This window comes from Argopecten irradians, chromosome 8 (assembly GCF_041381155.1).
Source record: "Argopecten irradians isolate NY chromosome 8, Ai_NY, whole genome shotgun sequence".
NCBI lineage: Eukaryota > Metazoa > Mollusca > Bivalvia > Pectinida > Pectinidae > Argopecten > Argopecten irradians.
In genome coordinates this window covers 40192187-40207723 of record NC_091141.1, presented here as the reverse complement: position 1 = coordinate 40207723, position 15537 = coordinate 40192187, and the positions used below count along the sequence as shown (strand labels likewise).

Below are 15537 nucleotides of genomic sequence, written 5' to 3'. Positions count from 1 at the left end.
TGGCTGTGTTTATATACAGATGTAAAATGCAAAAATGGAAATTTGACGTTAAATTTATGACTGCATGTACAATGTTTGACGCATTTATGTCAGAGAAATATTTTGTATCTTGCATTGTAAACATTTCTTTTATTTCTCCATAAATTTTCAGGAATGTTTTTTTGACAAAAATTACACAATGGTAAAATTGCCAATATTTTATGTTTTAATATAAAATAAAAATGCGTCCCAGGGGAGTTAGTGACAGATTATTGTTAAAATTGAACTGACAGTTTGAGTGAATTCTGTGGGCCTTGGGGAAATTCATCAAAACATACTGTTTGAATTCATGGGACTTTACTTATACTAAATAATTTTATTTCTAAAAATAACAAACTTTATTTATTAATATAAAGTTTAGTCTGGTATGTGAAAGGGACATTGACAGATATATTATTTCAGTATGAACCTATATTTATAAATTGAGGTTTTTCAATGTAAAACCAATTTTCATGATGTAATACTTACCATAACTTTATGGAGACCCTCCCACCCTTCTGTTTTCTCCCCTTTTCTCCTCAGCCATGTTACTCCTATGGCTTTACAAAAGGTTTTTGAGGAAGGGAGACCAATCTATGTTGCTCTTGTCGACTACAAGATGAGATACGGTATAGGGAGACGAGATTCTCAAATCTTATGTTTGTTGAGGCTACTAAGATGGGTGTAGGTAGCTTATTTGCATACTAAAGTTACGGTAACATATTACTGAAATGAAAATATGTTTCAATGTCTGATCGGAATTATACAAAACTCAGGGTTCATTAGTTGGTACAACTTTCTGATTTCAGTTGACTTTAAAAATAATGTCAAAACTGTGATATGATCTCTAATTTTCCACAGAGATATTAACTATAATTGTATTTATATTAACTATTTCAACATTCAAGATCTGAGGCTATAATATACTACATTTGTAGTAACTAGTGGCTACTTCATAAATTGTCACAATTTTTCTTTTTTAAGAGCAATGATGTGTGTAAAATATCATGTCAAAGAGCTGTTGGTTGGTTTGTCTGTCATCTAACATCTAAATAGCCTATTGCTTGTTGGGTTTTTGTTTTTTTGTTTTTTGTTGGTTTTTTTCTTACCAGGTACTCAGAATATTAGCTTTATGAGGCTGAGGTATAACTGTAGGTTGTTGGTTTTTCTTAGCTAACTCCAGCTTAATTTTTGAGGAAGGGAGTCCACTCTATGTTACTCTCGTCGAGTACGAGATGAGGTACGGTAGGGAGACGGGATTCTCAAATTTGATTTTTGTTGGGGCTACAAAGAATGGTGTAGGTAACGTATTTGCATACTAAAGTTATGGGAAGCCTGTTGCTTTTTGTTTTTGTTTTTTTTTTTGCTTTTTTTTTTTTGTTTTTCTTCCCAGAATATTAGCTTCTAAGGTACCAGCTTAATTTGTCTCCAACTCCCAAGGACTTGAAACCACGCAGACCAGACCATGTTAGAGTTTCCTATTGGTATTTACAATTTAGTTATTTATTTTTGAACAAGCCTTACTGGGGAGACAGCAGATTGTATCATTGACTTGTAGGACACACCACAGTATAGCCAGGGATCACAGCTTGGATTGAAGCCATTATCCGTAGTATTTACTCCAGAATCGATCTCTGCAGATAATGTCACCAAAAGGAAAACATGTGATTCCAATAAACATACATGTGTATACTGCAGCTGGTTCTCGTGATGTGTTCTCAACAAGTCTTAATTAAATCAGCTACCGATTTTTCTGTAATTTTATCAAAATCAGCTACCGATTTTTCTGTGATTTTATCAAAATCAGCTACCGATTTTTCTGTGATTTTATCAAAATCAGCTACAGATTTTTCTGTGATTTTATCAAAATCAGCTACAGATTTCTGCGATTTTATTTTATCAAAATCAGCTACCAATTTCTGAGATTTTATCAAAACCAGCTACCGATTTCTGTGATTTTATCAAAATCAGCTACAGATTTCTGTGATTTTATCAAAATCAGCTACCGATTTCTGTAATTTTATCAAAATCACCTACAGATTTCTACGCTGTGATTTTATAAATATCAGTTGTAAGACTTCTCTGATTTTTATCAAAATCCGCTACAGATTTTTGCAATGTTATTAAAATCAGCTATATCTAGATTTCTGTGTTTTTATTTAAAAAAAACTGCTACAGATTTTCTAAATTTTTCAATTTCTAAAGATTTCAGTGACTTTTTGTTGGTGACTTTTAGAGGTGAATTGGTGAATAACGTACATTAAAAGCTCTTCTTGATTCGTCGATATGAAAATTACGGCACATATAATTTGAAAATAAGAAAGTAATTTAATTTACATTAACCGTTCGTTAATTAAATTTTGAAGCCCTGTAAGATTTCATCAATATTGCTTTCATTATTTAAAGACTGTTAAAGTAGAACATAATCTGTTAATTAAAATCATTAAGATTTTGATCAACATCTACTAATTGAATAGATTAAAAGGTTTTGTCATTTAATACCCAAATCTGATGATTAGTATCTACCTGTTAACGAAGCTCCATCGCAGACAAGGCCATTATATAATTTAAAATTAAAAAAGAGTAATTTCGCTAATGGTATGTATAAATATAGCATCTGATAATGATGTAGAGACTTATAGATTAAATCAATGATAGCTGAAGTTTTAATTAACTCATTAACCCCACCCCCCGTAGACACATTTGAGCTCTTCCAATGCAAGTGATGGAACAGTTCATTATGGATTTTCAGGGGAGAATGAGTTAAGGATGTATGATTGCTATACCTAACTGTGACAGATTTCAATTTACTGATTACTTTTCTTTAATCAATAGAATTCTGATTCTCCTTTGATGTGTCTACTGATAGTGACCCATCATATAGTAGGTTCAAATCAAGGACATTAATTATTATATTCATAATTAATTGAAAAAAATTTTTTGTTCAATATCTATGAGGTTGTGACCTTTCAATTTTCTGATCATAAATTAACTCATTCACTCGTAATGACACATTGAGACTCTTCTAAAACAAAGACTAGACCAGTCCATTATGAAATTATCAGTTAATAATTTTTGATCTCATACATTCATCTCTAACCTGTCATTTGGACATCAAATATGTATAAGGTTTTGGTGGTTTTTCTACGGGTAATCCGATTATCCTCCCCCAACAAACCTGGCACCTCTTGAAATGACCCTGGCTGTTAAGAGGACGTTTAACTATTTACTTAGAACCAAACCGAAACCTGAAGATCCACTATGGATGAGACACTCCGGAGTTTTTAAAGAATATAGCTTAAAAACTTGCTGAATGCCAACAGAAATCAAAATTTGGATATGTATAATTCATGCCCTCATTTTTGTCAGATTTAGGACAAAAGTCTCCTGACTATAATTTTGTCTGTGATTGCAATATCGCCATGAACCATTAAATCCTGGAAGAGCCTGCTGCGTTTTGTCTATGAAGTTGCATGGTCGTGATAGAAAAGTCATATACATTGTCTAGATGGCTGTATCATCCAAGAGTTTGTGTTTGACCTTGTATCCTAACTGAATTGGGTTGATCATATCTCTATCGCAGACGGCTTAAAAAAGACATCACTTTAACTCATTCATCCCCTAAAGGCACAATTAGACTCTTCTAAATCAAAGACTAGACCAGTCCATTATGAAATTTCAGGGATGAACAAGTTAAGCCATTCTCTACATCCTTTCTGCAGATACATGATACAGAGATAATGTTCTGTTCTGGTTTATTTTTAGAGGTTTTTTTTTTTAAAACTGGTCACACAAGATCATATTGGATTAAATTCCAAAAATAATACACCAAATTTCCAATCTTTAGAAAGAAAAACAAGTTGATATATTGGATTTTCAATAAATAGGTTGAACTTAATTTGAATATGCCAAATTTGTGCAATAAAATCATAATATGTTTTCCATTTCCATTTGAACTAAATATGTGATTTGAGGTACTTTTGGGGTTCTGAACAAAATCTCATTTAATGAAAAGTACCAACAAAGCTCAAAAGGTATTGAATATCTACTTATGATACCACATTGTGTACAAAATTTAAACCTTTTACATAATTATTTCACACCAAGAAGTTTAAGCCATAAATCATTATGCAAAAGAAATACATTTTTCATTCGGTATGTGATAAATATTTTAATTCAAATAGGTGAATTGAATGCTCAAAAAGTGGAGGGCGCCCATATTGGGTCAAATATGCTACCGTAAGACACATCAATTATGGCGTTTTGAAAGTTATGAATGAAAGGGAGGTACTCAGCTAAGTCTTGATGGCAGAAAACCAAATTGAATTCAGAAATTAAAACTTGTTGGGAATCTGACCAGCAGTTTCAGTGATCATGAAGTAACCATCATATTATTTATAACACTTCAACCATTATAAACCATGCAGTGTTAAATCAGGACTTTAAGGAGAGGCCGTGTATAGACATATGTTGCCTGTTGCCCAATTCCGATTGTCTTTAACGTCAAACAATAAAATATTCTAAAAAAAAATCATGAATTTAAACAAAAATTTCAGATGAGAAGTAGGAGAAAATGGCAATTACGTTGATTTACTGATCTTTAGGATTGAAATAGACTGTATTAAATTACAAAAATAATATTTTAAATCACAAAAATAATATAAGTTAGTGGATTTGTCAGCTTTGGATGCTCCAGATTGGCTACAGATTTAAGAAGACTTGATAAAAATTGAGTGTTAAAAATTTTCCACACAAATTATCTGTTCTGTTCTTTAATGATGATTTCAAGAACGTAGACCTTGCTGTTTCAAATTTTAGTTCAGAAATATTTTATTGTTAGATTTAAACTTCCAGAATGGTACTGTAATTACATTGTTGCCATGGATTTTATATACTTATTTTAAATTGCATATTACGGTGTCTGGCAGGGTCGTTATTTCCAACTGTAACCAACAGGAACTTAATAACAAAGCCATTATGATATATATATCCATCCATATTTAAATTTTAAAGGTGTCTGTGGAAAGGCGTCTTAAGAAACAAACAATTTCTACTGAAATCACATTTAAATTTAGCATATAAAAACACATGATAGCTCTGACAATGCCCAAATTGGTTTTGGAACCCTGAAAACCAAGGTGATATTGTTTTCCCCAAAGGTTTACTTTAACAGTAGATCAGAATTAAAAGGTCATTTTTTTCAAAGTTTGTGTTACAAAAGGAGTTTGGTAATATGTCTTGGCACAAATCTTGATCTAACTTGATAAAGAAATGTTTAAATCTATATTTAAACACCATATCTGGTCTGTCTTTAAGGTGTGTTGCCTGGAAAGAAACGGCTAGATTAAGTATATAACATCTAAGAGCTGTTCAACTTTGTCACCTGATAAAAAAATTGCAAAACGGACGCCATGTGGTATGGCGGTTTGGGATGATGGGTACTGCAGTGCACCGACTGTGTCCAACGGTACGAAGCATGTTCGTCACCTTGGGAGTTTCCACGACCAAAAGTATTTTTGTTAGATTTGTGGCATTTTAGCTGATTAACTGCATGGCTGGGTCCAATGTGGGTTTCCATCTTCTTTCATGGTTTAGGTCAAGTCATCAAGTGTCTAGGTGGCCTTTTTCTATGCCAGCCTGATGTCCGGAAGCTTCTTCACTGACCATTCTCTGATTAGGCTTGTGTATTTCCATCGTGTGAATGATTGGGACAAGCAGGAATCTGTCTCCTTTAATTAATGAAATAGATACTTCAGGATATTTGTGTCACATCTTCTAATCTCTCATAGCTTAAACCTTGTAATACTTAATTAGTTTTTATCCCTCAACAGACAATCTTATATATTCTCTGACCTGATATTGCATGTAAGGCCCATAGGCCCTAGCCCTAGATGTTATCTTGTTTGGTCAAATTAATGACCTTGACCTCTATACAAGGTCATTGGAATCACATATGCATACTGGCAGTTATGCTTGTTTCCTGGTCATGAATTCCCTAGCTAGCGTATCCTTGAAATAAATCAAATTTCTGTTTTCATTTTGCAAAGCTTTGAAATAAAATAAAATTTCTTTTTTTAATTTTGAAAAGCTTTGAAATAAAATAAAATTTCTGTTTTCATTTTGTCAATTTGAATTTTTTTTTGTATTTATTAAAAACTGGTGACAAATTTAGGATATTTTTTTTCTTTTGCATACTTAATATTCATTGAATTGTCAATTGAAATTGAAATAGATTGCCAAAAATAGCTGGAGAAAATTGATTCTGTGATTTAGCAATTCATCATCATTATATCGCATGCTCAGCCATTCCTTATCTGTTATTTCAATAAATATTGCGAAACACGTTCAAACTACACTCTCATGAGAAATTGTGTGAAATCAGCATTTTAAGCTCCTTGAGATCTACCAGCTAACAACTGGGCATTTATCTTTATGCTTGTGCAAGTGAAAATTAATGTTTTTAACACTGGAACTCTTTTCTAACATGGAGACATGTTAAATTATTCTCACAAATCAAGTTGGTTAAGATATATGTGTCTCAACACATCGCCACTTAAACTCTCCACTTCTAGCTTTTGAGTTTGAATCTCACCAGGTACTGAGAATTCTGTGGTTTTTCTCCTGATACTCCAGCATTTTTTCTGCCTCCTAAACCATGCAGAGCCTTCGTTATAAATGACCCTGGGTATAAATAGAATATGAATTAAAACAAACAATTTTTGTCTTATCTTTGACGATATTCAAGAATGGAAGATTATAAAGGTGTTGCTTTTCAGGAATGTTACTGGCTGCAGATTGTGACTTGAACCAATGATGACAAATTCGGAGTTATGGGTATATATCCGAGCATTTGCGGCCAAGTGGACACCATTCTATTTATCTTCCTTTCGGATGGCTTTGTATCAACTGTATGTCCAATCTGGTAGCAGTTTATTGCTTAAATATTTGACATAGAAATTGATCAATATGTCTGTTTTGTATCATATGATATGTTTTGTAGAGGTATAAAAAAAATAATGACAGTATTATTGGCCTTTTAGTTTTTGTCGTCATACGGATTAGAAAAGTCCCATGAGTGTCCATCAGTTTCCTTGGTAGCTAAGAGTCAATCCACTTGGCCTCAAATGTCCTGACATAGTCCCATATCTCCGAGTTTGTCATCAATGGTTCATGTCACGATCTGGCCAATAAGATTACTCACAAAGCTTTTTGCTTGATTTACTCTCCATGGACCAGAAATTTTATTTACTTTACTCTCCAAAGATAAAAGAAGTCAAAATGGATTAATTAGACATCTCTTCATTGATCACCATCTACATCATCATCTTCATCATCATCTTCATTTTCATTGTCATCTTTTATCGGTCATCAAGTTCAGTCCGTCATATTGCCATCATGTTGTATAGAAAATATGAAGCATTAGCAGCTTGAAAATCTGCGCAGTGTGTCAAAATATGTAGTGTTCAAGAGATCAGTAAAACTAACAATGCATTTGTATTTTTCATCAACCTGCATGGAAGATTATTGTTTTCGCCAACCTGTTCCATTGACATGTCGCCATGGAGCTGTCAATCAAGCCGTCCAGGTATCCCAGGTGAATAAGTTGCATTCCGTATTGTCTATGCTACGACATTGAATAGGTCTAAATTGTGTGTTTGTGAGCACTGTAGGCATTAATATTGCTACGTATGTACTGTCTAGCAATTGGTCAATCAAAAAGAAAATTTTGAATCATGCTCTTAATTAAAGAAACCTGTAGTCATTGCAGTTAAACATTTCTATGAAATAAAAGATCACCCAAGGAAATATAGAAAATAGTGGTCTTATTACAAAAACATTCTCAATGTTTCAAAAGTAATTATCTTTTCTCAATTAAAAAAAAAACCAAAATAGTTAATCCATAATATTATTTGGATAGACAACTTATCAGATATGTATTGCTATGTAGAGGACCAGTCACGAGAATACATTTGGAAATGACGGATGTGAGTTTAAAACTGGTTGGACTGGGGCCATATACATTCACTCTAACAAGGCAATTCATTAGCTACAGATAAAGTAGTTACCGGATAATCACATTTCATCGTCCTGGACAGTCTCCATCAAGCATTGTTACCCGCACATGGTATTGAAAACAAATCCAAGTAGATGCTACATATTTCTGTTACATGGTGAAGCTGTCTTAAACAGACTGAAAATATCCTCTAAATCTAATGCTACGGTTCCTTTTGTTTTCTTTAATATGATCTGGATTCATCATGATGATTAAAAGATATTTAGATGGAAAAACTAAAAATATGTATATACACTTGAAATCTCACTCTCCCCTGAGGACACATTTAGACTCTTCTAAATCAAAGACTAGACCAGTCCATTATTAAATTTCAGGGGTGAACCAAACAAATGCCTGACAACCCCATTTTACTCTCTGTTTTAGATTCACTTTGGTAATACGTTGGATATCCAGTAGAGACTGGTTTATCTCCACAGTGATACATTTATTAGACCTGTATTTTCTCAGCCGACATTAGATCTACATTTCGCTTTGTCGCCCTCCGACAAGTAAAGCTAATTGTGGATAACATATTGACTTCTCTGTTGGGTACCATTTTCTCCGAGATTTAGGAATGGAAGATTTTAACTCACTCTAATGACCAGCATTCATTGACTATCAACAATTATCTTCACGACAACACACACTGCCATCCAGGTATACATACACGTAGCTTTGACTAGCACATAAAAGGTAAAGCCAAGGAAATTGACGCTGATCACATGTCAGCTTCATCCTGATTAATCAATATTTGAATTATTTTTGATGTTGTATCTCGCACTGTTTGATTCGACCAATCACTATGACATGTTTACGAGGTGTATGGTATGAATGTCGTTTACATTGACAGTAGACCAATGACTTAATTACCGTACTCACCCAATAAATGCCAAGGGCCCTTAAAAATTGAAAAATGAAGGGGTGTTTCATAGAACTAAATTTCATAAAGCTAATGAACAAAGTAATTAAGCCATTTGTCAATTATCAAAAGAAATCAAATAATGAAACCTACATGGTTTTCATATTTTCAGCCTGCATTTAGTTTGAGGTATTGAATTGAATTGAGGCTTAAAAAGGTAGAGGGATGGTTATAGAGATTGGGCCACTTATTGGGTCAAATGGGCACTTATTGGTCAAATGGGCACTTATTGGGTCAAATGGGCACTTATTGGGTCAAATACAGTTATTTTTAACTGATATTGAACTGTAATTTTTTTTTATAGTTCCCAATACGATGCTCTTGAATTTTCTCTTGAAAATTGACTTCCTTTGATCAGAGTATACTGAATTCGTCCACCAAGATTTGTTGCTATTAGAAACTATAGCTTCTCTGACACTGTACATGTTTCAACTCATATTTAAAGGTTATAGAAGCGATCTGACAACAGTCTTAATTCTAAAAGTTTTGACTTAGCCAATTACAAACGCTGCTGTAAAATGTAACACCATTTTTGATTGGCTAAGTTAAAACTTCAGTCTGAGATTGTTTCATGATCCGGGAGCTATACAGCTTCCATTTGTATTTCAGTCTAAAGATTTGGCAGCCATGGTGAACCCTACCTTTAATTCATTAGAGGAGGTTGTGAATGATATTCTAAGTAATTTTGTGTATTTTACAGTGTTGGTACCTCATTGAATGTACAGCGTGATTTATATAAATCCACAATACCAGGCAGGAGTTCTGTGTCCCTAATTTAATATTCATTGGAAGTGACGATGTGATTTCATTCGATCGGCTCTCCTAACCTATCTCCACAGTCCAAGGGCTTAACCATTATCATTGTATCCACAGGATAGATAGCCCGTTATCTGATAATGTGAATGTTCGTAGATTTTACTGCATTACCGGAAAAACAGAAGGACGAAGGCCTTGCAGATAAATGGCGAAATGGCGTTTTATTTCCGATCCCCTAATAATGATCAGTTCCGAGCTTTAGCCTGCAGGCGGTAAACTGAAAAACTGTGTCCACGATAATTATTATCAGAGTTGTTAGTTTAGATCCTCCGAGATTTCTCCATCACAGACATATTGCTCTTGTTTTTTTTTACAAATTAGTTGATAATATACCGAGAGGAAACTCACCGTGAAGGATATGATCAAGATGGACGTGGCCAAATAATGAGTCAATTACACCCTATAGGGATATATTTGATTGACCTCGTTATCTCCGAGTTCTTTAATTATACCCTTTGTAAATATATATCCTAAATATAGCTTTTCTAGCTTATTTTTTTAAAAACCTGATATTAGCATCACCTTTGAAGAGAAGGATAAAGGCCTATACTGTATAAATATGAATTTTTCATTGCGTAGAAATATTCTATAAAATATAAAAATATGTGAATATAAAAACAACAAAAATGTTTTTTTTTCATAATATTGGTACCAATGTTCTTTGTCCGAAAAAGTTACAAAATGATTTGAAAGCTTTTAACCATGAAAGAAAGTACTATGACAAATATTAATCATGCTATACTCTGCATGTGTAGGAAGTTATTCTGGTGCCCGCGGTGGGATTGCATTGATGGTTATAAGGTTTTGGTGCTAGTTGTGAAACAATTACATTTGTACGATACAATCACTTGTGGGGTTGGAGGCACAATGTCATTGGACGTTGAAATCGTAGACATTCTCAATAGTACTGGTCATGGATCCAGGCGAATACAAAGGCCTCACTAAGAATCCATGTATAAATTGTGTTGGAATCGCTCCTTTACGATTTATACGATACATTAATTGACAATGTCCTCATTTTAGGATGTTCAAATAATAATTTCTTATAAATTAAGCAAAAATTGTTTTTGACACAAAATAGTCTTTAACTGATTTACATGATAATACCAATGTAGTCTGTGTAAATATGTCAACATTATTATCGACATGTACAGACAAACTAACATCATCATATCATATAGTGGTTACATTACGTGCTTAGTTCATTTTGGCCATATTTACCTTAATTCCACTGAAATCCATGAATTTTATATACATGTACCACCAAAGTTTTCAGAAATTCATTGACATATCTATCATATTAACAATAGTTCCATGAATCGAGAGAATCAGTGAACAACAAAATTCAACCACCATGAATTCATGCTACAAATAGGAAATTGTAAAACATTGACCTTCCAAATCTAAAGGAAATGGCAGAATATTGAAATTTAAATTTAAAGCGCTATATGCAGTACTTGTCCAGGAACATTTGATGCCATAGATTTGTACTTTACTATGGCAACCATGGAAAGTCAAATGGAATATAGCACCAAATGAATGCGATATCTGAATGTATCCAAAATGAAAGCATTTTTGTCTGACAGAAAAGTTCGACCAATTTCTGGTAGGTTATGATAAAAATCTCCTGAGAATTCATCCATGATCAAAATTCTACATGCGGTACTTTTTTTTTTTTTTTTTTTTCAATTTTTTTTGTGTAAAAGTGCACATAGGAATACATTACACCCCATCTAAAGTGCTTCCTAGAATTATTCATTGACAAATCGGAATTTATTTTAGTACACTGACAGCTCAGGGAATCTGGGAAATCTCAGAGCTGTATGTTGATGTTGTAGTTTTTTCTTGGCATACATTTCCATTCAGACTGTGATTGAAATTCTCTCCTATGTGTAACCAACCTTTTATGTACAACAGAACCCAGAGTTATAAAATAATCTGATACAGATGCCTTCAATCACTTTTCTGTCCACTGATTTCACCCAATACCATGCATGCAACTTTTTATGACTCTGCCCAAATGTACAAGAAAAGAAAAGAAAAAAAAATTTATAAGCTGGTGTGTCCAAAAGTCCATAAGACAACATTGCTTAGCCAGAGATTGGTTATGTCCAAAAGACAAATTGTCCCATAGACAATATTTCAAAGCCATATATATTGCATGCCGAAATCCAAAAGAAACTATCGCATTAAGTTCCAAAAGAAAACATTTTTTATAAAGCGAGTGCATGCCGTAGTCCACAAGAAGCCATGTCATGGCAAGATTTCAAGATTTAAAGAATTAAAATCCAAAAGATAACATATCTGTAAAGTTAGTGCGTGCAAAAGTCTAAAAGAAGTCATTGCATGCCAAGGACCAAAAGATAACATTTCTATTAAGTGAGTGCATGCTGAAGTCCAAAAGAAGCAATTTTGCATGACAAGATTTAAAGAATTAAAGAATTAAAGTCCAAAAGATAACATTTCTATAAAGTGAGTGCATGCCAAAGTTAAAAAGAAACCATTGCATACCAAGGACCAAAAGATAACATTTCTATAAAGTGAGTGCATGCTGAAGTTCAAAAGAGGATTGCATGACAAAGTCCAAAAGAAGCCATTATATGCCATGGTCCAAAAGATAACATTTCTTTAAAGCAAGTGCATGACAAAGTCCAAAAGAAGCCATTATATGTCAAGGTCCAAAAGTAAACATTGCTTTAAAGCGAGTGCATGCCAAAGTCAAAAAGAAGCCATTGCATGGCAAGATTTAAAGGATAACATTTCTAAGCCAGTGCATGCCAAAGTTAAAAAGAAACCATTGCATACCAAGGACCAAAAGATAACATTTCTATATAGTGAGTGCATGCTGAAGTTCAAAAGAGCATTGCATGCCAAAGTAAAAAAGAAACCATTACATGCCATGGTCCAAAAGATAACATTTCTATAAAGCGAATGCAATGCCAAAGTAAAAAAGAAACCATTACATGCCATGGTCTAAAAGATTACATTTCTGTAAAGCAAGTGCATGCCAAAGTCCAAAAGAAGCCATTATATGTCAAGGTCCAAAAGATAACATTTCTATAAAGCAAGTGCATGCCAAAGTCCAAAAAAAGCCATTATATGCCAAGGTCCAAAAGATAACATTTCTATAAAGCGAATGCATGCCAAAGTCCAAAAGAAGCCATTATATGTCAAGGTCCAAAAGATAACATTTCTTTAAAGCAAGTGCATGCCAAAGTAAAAAAAAAGCCATTATATGCCAAGGTCCAAAAGATAACATTTCTATAAAGCAAGTGCATGCCAAAGTCCAAAAAAAAGCCATTATATGTCAAGGTCCAAAAGATAACATTTATTTAAAGCAAGTGCATGCCAAAGTAAAAAAAAAGCCATTATATGCCAAGGTCCAAAAGATAACATTTCTATAAAGCAAGTGCATGCCAAAGTCCAAAAAAAAGCCATTATATGTCAAGGTCCAAAAGATAACATTTCTTTAAAGCAAGTGCATGCCAAAGTAAAAAAAAAGCCATTATATGTCAAGGTCCAAAAGATAACATTTCTATAAAGCAAGTGCATGCCAAAGTCCAAAAAAAAAGCCATTATATGTCAAGGTCCAAAAGATAACATTTCTATAAAGCAAGTGCATGCCAAAGTCCAAAAAAAGCCATTATATGCCAAGGTCCAAAAGATAACATTTCTATAAAGCAAGTGCATGCCAAAGTAAAAAAAAAGCCATTATATGCCAAGGTCCAAAAGATAACATTTCTATAAAGCAAGTGCATGCCAAAGTCCAAAAGAAGCCATTATATGTCAAGGTCCAAAAGATAACATTTCTATAAAGCGAGTGCATGCTGAAGTTCAAAAGAGGATTGCATGACAAAGTCCAAAAGAAGCCATTATATGCCATGGTCCAAAAGATTACATTTCTTTAAAGCAAGTGCATGACAAAGTCCAAAAGAAGCCATTATATATCAAGGTCCAAAAGTAAACATTGCTTTAAAGCGAGTGCATGCCAAAGTCAAAAAGAAGCCATTGCATGGCAAGATTTAAAGGATAACATTTCTAAGCCAGTGCATGCCAAAGTTAAAAAGAAACCATTGCATACCAAGGACCAAAAGATAACATTTCTATATAGTGAGTGCATGCTGAAGTTCAAAAGAGCATTGCATGCCAAAGTAAAAAAGAAACCATTACATGCCATGGTCCAAAAGATAACATTTCTATAAAGCGAATGCAATGCCAAAGTAAAAAAGAAACCATTACATGCCATGGTCTAAAAGATTACATTTCTGTAAAGCAAGTGTATGCCAAAGTCCAAAAGAAGCCATTATATGTCAAGGTCCAAAAGATTACATTTCTGTAAAGCAAGTGCATGCCAAAGTCCAAAAGAAGCCATTATATGCCAAGGTCCAAAAGATAACATTTCTATAAAGCAAGTGCATGCCAAAGTCCAAAAAAAGCCATTATATGCCAAGGTCCAAAAGATAACATTTCTATAAAGCGAATGCATGCCAAAGTCCAAAAGAAGCCATTATATGTCAAGGTCCAAAAGATAACATTTCTTTAAAGCAAGTGCATGCCAAAGTAAAAAAAAGCCATTATATGCCAAGGTCCAAAAGATAACATTTCTATAAAGCAAGTGCATGCCAAAGTCCAAAAAAAAAGCCATTATATGTCAAGGTCCAAAAGATAACATTTATTTAAAGCAAGTGCATGCCAAAGTAAAAAAAAAGCCATTATATGCCAAGGTCCAAAAGATAACATTTCTATAAAGCAAGTGCATGCCAAAGTCCAAAAAAAAGCCATTATATGTCAAGGTCCAAAAGATAACATTTCTTTAAAGCAAGTGCATGCCAAAGTAAAAAAAAAAGCCATTATATGTCAAGGTCCAAAAGATAACATTTCTATAAAGCAAGTGCATGCCAAAGTCCAAAAAAAAGCCATTATATGTCAAGGTCCAAAAGATAACATTTCTTTAAAGCAAGTGCATGCCAAAGTCAAAAAGAAGGCATTATATGTCAAGGTCCAAAAGATAACATTGCTATAAAGCGAGTGCATGCCAAAGTCCAAAAGAAGCCATTGCATGGCAAGATTTAAAGGAGAACATTTCTAAGCCAGTGCATGCCAAAGTTCAAAAGACACCATTCCATCTTCTTGTTGCCATGTCTTATTTAGTTTATAATCTCAATAATCATGCAGATGTCATACGCAGGTGTCTTTGACATTGCATGCCATCATGATATATATTTCTTACTGACACCACTAGGCCATAAAAACCTCAGTCATGCATGCACTTCCTTAAGTACTGCTAACTGATGTGGTAAAGTATGCTTAAAAGCTAAGTAACAGGACATATGATATTTATTGTGTGTGGACATAAGTTAAAGAATTATGGCTTTCGCGTTTTGGTGCTGTGTCCGCTAGATCGGCAAACCTTGCATCCATTACATAAGAAAGATAGATAGACGCTGTCATTACTTATATTTTTTTACACTGATCACTAGAACACAATTTATTTAATACTATCAAGTAATAGCTTTCACCATGAAACACTTGTCATGCTTAACTACTTTTGGGGCTCAAGACGGAACTAAACGTCTTCTGCAGCCGCAGAAGTTCCAAAGGCCGTGTCACTTGGTGACAGAACAGATTATAGAAGTCCTCGTAAGGGAATTATGCTGGAGGCATGTAATATTTTCTATGGCAGTTATGTCGTTCAAATCAAAACTAAAAGATTGTTATTGGCTATTATTAT

At 33.7% G+C, this 15537-nt stretch overlaps 1 protein-coding gene across 3 annotated transcripts in view; it reads left to right on the top strand.

Annotated features, from left to right (window-relative positions):
• LOC138330356 (tumor protein p53-inducible protein 11-like) overlaps positions 1–15537 on the top strand; it is a 166480-nt gene that overhangs the window by 75735 nt on the left and 75208 nt on the right. The window lies entirely within an intron of this gene.